We start from the raw sequence: 5,187 nt of genomic DNA on the forward strand, positions 1-5,187 counted from the left end.
GCCACCCCCATCGACTGGGCAACCGGAGCGCAACGCGCCCCCAGGGGACCAGCCGGGCTAGGCAGGCAGGGCCGGAGGAAAGAACCGAGCGAGCGACAGATCTCCAGACCCCCTAACCCCCACACCTCAGCCCACCCCCGAACTTGGGGGATGGGGCGAGGGCGGAAGAACCGCACACAGGCGGGCGACACTCCCACACCCCGGACCCCCAGGCACGGCCGGGGTCGGAGAGCGAGCGAGTGAAAGAGCAGAGAGACAAACCCTTGTGTCCAGGGCTGACCAATAGTCCGCAGCCAGGGAGCTGCTCTGCTAGGTACGAAATCCCGACCCAGAAGCAGATCGTCTGGAATCGTCTAGAATCGCCAAGTTCCCCACCAACGTGCATTCCGTGATTGGCGAGAGGGCCGCCTCCTTTCCGGCCGCGCCCCATTTCCCAGGACTAGGGGCTCTCTACACCGGACCCGGTCCATAGGCGGGGACGAGCAGGCTAATGGAGCCTCCTTCGGCGCTGTCCTAGGTTCACCCTGGGCGGGATTCTGACTTAGAGGCGTTCAGTCACAATCCCACAGATGGTGGCTTCGCCCCACTGGCTCCTCAGCCAGGCACATACACCAGTGTCTGAACCTGCGGTTCCTTCTTGTACTGAGCAGGGTTACCATGGCAACAACACATCACTAGTGGGGTAAAACTAACCTGAATCACCACAGTCTGTCTAAACTCAGCTCACGTTCCCTATGAGCGGGTGAACATCCAACGCTTGGTGAATTCTGCCTCACAATGATAGGAAGAGCCTACATCGAAGGATCAAAAAGCGACGTGGCTAGGAACGCTTGGCCGCCACAAGCCAGTTATCCCTGTGGTAACTTTCCTGACACCTCCTGCTTAAAACCCAAAAGGTCAGAAGGATCGTGAGGCCCCGCCTTCATGGTCTGTATTCGTACTGAAAATCAAGATCCAGCGAGCTTTCGCCCTTCTGCTCCACGGGAGGTTTCTGTCCTCCCTGAGCTTAGGATAGCTGCGTTACCGTTTGACAGGTGTACCGCCCCAGTCGAACTCCCCACCTGGCGCTGTCCCCAGAGCGGGTCGCGCCCAGCAGGACGACGGCGCGCGCGGCGACGCAGCGCGGAGGACCAGGCTCTTGGCACCACAAGCGAGAGCTCCTGGGGCTTCCCCCCCACACTCACCGGATCAGTGAAAAAACGATCAGAGTAGTGGTATTTCACTAGTGGCCAGGAGGCTGGCGGACCCCACCCCGCCCCCTCGCGGGAAATTCTACACCTCTCATTCTACACCTCGCCTCCCACTCATTCTACACCTCTCACGTCTCTTCACCGAGCCAGACTAGAGTCAAGCTCAACAGGGTCTTCTTTCCTTGCTGATTCCGCCAAGCCCGTTCCCTTGGCTGTGGTTTCGCTGGATAGTAGGTAGGGACAGTGGGAATCTTGTTCATTCAAGCGCGTCACTAATTAGATAACGAGGCATTTGGCTACCTTGAGAGTCAGAGTTACTCCGGCCGTTTACCGCGCTTCCTTGAATTTCTTCACTTTGGCATTCAGAGCAGTGGGCAGAAATCACATCGCGTCAGCACCCTCCGCTGGCCTTCACGATGCTTTGTTTTAATTAAACAGTCCGATTCCCCTGGTCCGCACCAGTTCTAAGTCGGCTGCTAGGCGCCGGCCGAGGCGGAGCGCCGCGCGGAACCGCGGCCCGGGGGCTCAGCTGGCGGGGGAGACCGGCCTCGCCGCTCCCCCCAAAACCGACGACTCCCCCCACACGCTTTTCCCCGCCGCCGCCGCCGGGGGAGCGCGCAGCAGGAACAGACGGGGGAGGGGGCGAACCCCACAACCCGCCGCCGCCGACGCGCACCACACCGGGATGTGGGGGGGGGGGGGGTCGAGAGGGAGGGGACCCCGGAGAGGAGAGGGAGAGGAGCCGGGTGCGCAGGGCGCCCGCCGGGCTCCCCCGTACCGCCGCGACGCCCGCCTTAGCTGGGGTGATCCACGGGAAGGGCTCGCGTCCAGAGTCACCGCCGTCGCTGGCCCCCCTGGTGTCCGGGCCCCCACCCCGGGGGCTCGCTGGCCCCGAGGGAGAGCGCCCCGCGACCGCCGGACCGCCGGGGGGCCTTGCCGCCGCCGCCGCCGCCGCTGCACAGCCGGAGCGGACGACAGGCGCGGGACGGGAGGGTCGGGGTCTGGACCGAGACGGGCCGCGGGGCGGGCCTGGGCGAGGGGGAACCCCAGGCGTGGGGGCGGGGAGGCGCCTCGTCCAGCCGCAGCGCGCGCCCAGCCCCGCTTCGCGCCCCAGGCCACCGACCCAGTCCTTAGAGCCAATCCTTATCCCGAAGTTACGGATCCGGCTTGCCGACTTCCGTTACCTACCTTGTTCCAACATGCCAGAGGCTGTTCCTTTTGGAGACCTGCTGCAGATATCGGTACCGTCGCCTGGCGCGAGATTTACACCCTGTCCCCCGGATGTTCAAGGGCCAGCGAGAGCTCACCGGACTATGCCGGAACCGCGACGCTTTCCAAGGCACGGGCCCCTCTCTCGGGGAGAACGCAGTCCAGGACGCCCCGCGCTTCACAAAGAGAATTCTCCCCCGGGCTCCCGCCGGCTTCTGCGGGATCGGTCGCGTTACCGCATTGGACGCCTCGTGGCGATCATCTCCACCACTCCGGATTCGGGGATCTGAACCCGACTCCCTTTGGATCGGCTGAGAGCAACGGAGGCCATCGCCTGTCCCTGCGGAACAGCGCTCGCCCATCTCTCGGGACTGACTGACTCATGTTCAACTGCTGTTCACATGGAACCCTTCTCCACTTCGGCCTTCAGAGTTCTCCTTTGAATATTTGCTACTACCACCAAGATCTGCACCTGCAGCTGCTCCACCCGGGCTTCAAGGCTCACCACAGCGGCCCTCCTACTGGTCGCGGCCTAGCATCCGCCCGGCTACACACGCTTGGAGGGGCGGGGAGGGGGCGAACCCCGCCCACGCGGATCCCCCCTCCCGCTCCCGTCCAGATCCGACTGCCAGCGACGGCCGGGTATGGGCCCGACGCTCCAGCGCCATCCATTTTCAGGGCTAGTAGATTTGGCAGGTGAGCTGTTACACACTCCTGAGCGGATTCCGACTTCCATGGCCACCGTCCTGCTGTCTATATCAGCCAACACCTTTTCTGGGGTCTGATAAGCGTCCGCATCGGGCGCCTTAACCCGGCGTTTGATTCGTCCCGCAGCGCCAGTTCTGCTTACCCACTAGGCACTCGCATTCCGCGCCTGGCTCCACGCCAGCGAGCCGGGCTTCTTACCCATTTAAAGTTTGAGAATAGGTTGAGATCGTTTCGGCCCCAAGACCTCCAATCATACGCTTTACCGGATAAAACTGCGTTGCTGTTTTGCGAGAGAACCAGCTATCCTCATGGAAACTTTGGAGCGAACCAGCTACTAAATGGTTCGATTAGTCTTTCGCCCCAATATCCAGTGGAACGACCGATTTGCACGTCAGGACCTCTACGGACCTCCACCAGAGTTTCCTCTGGCTTAGCCCTGCCCAGGTATAGTTCACCATCTTTGGGTCCTAACACATGCGCTCCTGCTCCACCTCCCAGGCGCGGCGGGTGAGACAGGACCGTGGTGCGCCCTCGGTGGACTGGAGAGGCCTCAGGATCCCACTTTGGCCGGCGAGACAGGGCGCGCGGGGTAGGGGGGGGTGACAGGATGAGGAGCAGGCGGGAGGGCGCCACCGCCAACCCCGCCCCAGACCCACCCCACGCACCCTCCCCCCACAGCACGCCGCCACCACTCCCCAGCCTTCACCTTCACTGCGCCACGGCGGCTTTCCAACGAGCCCCCAACTCGCGCACCTGTTAACACGACTCCTTGAGCCCTGTTTCAAGACTGATCAGGTGGTAGCCGACATCACCGCAGACCCCGTGCGCTCGCTTCCCGGTTTTCTGGGCGTGGCCACGGATGACACCCGCTAGCCCCCAGCCCCGCACCACGCCGTGGGAACGATGAGGGCGGGGGACCCCCGAGCCACCTTCCCTGCCGGGCCTTCCCAGCCGTCCTGGAGCGGGTCGCGGCTCAAGGCCTCAGTGGAAATGCGCCCGCCGACCCCACCCCTGGCCCGGCTTACCCGTCCCCCTCTCCCGGAAGGAAGGAGGGGCGGCGGCGGGGGAGGGGAGGGCTGATGAGTGAAGGGGTCCGGAGGAATGGTGGAACGATTGGCTAGGAGACCACGGAAACGGCAGGACAACGGACAACACTACTGGGTTGAATCCTCTGGGTGGACTGCTGGACCCCACCGGGTTAGCTCTTAAGGGTTTCATGCCCTCTTGAACTTTCTCTGCAAAGTTCTTTTCACCTTTCCCTTACAGTACTTGTTGACCATCGGTCTCGTGCCGGTATTTAGCCTTAGATGGAGTTTACCGCCCGCTCTGGGCTGCATTCCCCAGCAAGCCGACTCCGGGAAGACCGGATCCGGCGCGCCCGGGGCCGCTACTGGCCTCACACCGTCCAGGGCTGCGCCTCAATCGGAAGGACTTGGGCCCCCCACTAGCGGCGCCAGGGACTGGGTCTTCAGGACGCCACATTTCCCGCGCCCCACCGGGGCAGGGATTCGGCGCTGGGCTCTGCCCGGTTTACTCGCGGTTACTGAGGGAATCCTTGTTAGTTTCTTTTCCTCCGCTGATTAATATGCTTAAATTCAGCGGGTCGCCACGTCTGATCTGAGGTCGCGTCTCGGAGGGAGGGGGAGACGACCGACCGACGGACGGAGGTCACCGCCATCGCCATTGCCGTTGCCGTCGTCGCTGTCATCTCGCCCAAGAGTGCCAAAAAACCCAACCGGGAGAGAGGAGGCGGCCGGAGGAGAGGCGGAGCGGGGATGACGCGGCGCGGCGCAGCGCAGTGCTCAGCGCGAGCCCGGAGGAGAGCACGGGACAGGCCACCGCACACCCGATGATGCCGCCCGCAAGGCTCCGGGCACGCGGCCCGCCTTCCCCAGTCCCGAACCTGCCCCCACAACGCGACGCCAAGCGCCACCGGGGAGGAACGCCGCGACACCGAGACACCCAACACCTCTGACCACGCCACCCGACCGACGCCACCAACCCGATCTCCCCACCCCCCAACCAGCCGGGCTAAGCCAGCGCAAACTGCCCCCCTCCTTCCTCCCTCGTCCTCCAGACC

At 63.8% G+C, this 5,187-nt stretch overlaps 1 pseudogene; it reads right to left on the bottom strand.

Moving 5' to 3' along the window:
- Positions 1-255: 255 nt before the first annotated feature.
- LOC111754369 (28S ribosomal RNA) lies at positions 256-4,733 on the bottom strand (annotated as a pseudogene).
- Between the last annotated feature and the right edge of the window lie 454 nt (positions 4,734-5,187).

The sequence above is a fragment of the Cavia porcellus genome, unplaced genomic scaffold (assembly GCF_034190915.1).
Source record: "Cavia porcellus strain 051 isolate PalLab524CR breed Dunkin Hartley unplaced genomic scaffold, mCavPor4.1 scaffold_1, whole genome shotgun sequence".
NCBI classification, from domain to species: domain Eukaryota; kingdom Metazoa; phylum Chordata; class Mammalia; order Rodentia; family Caviidae; genus Cavia; species Cavia porcellus.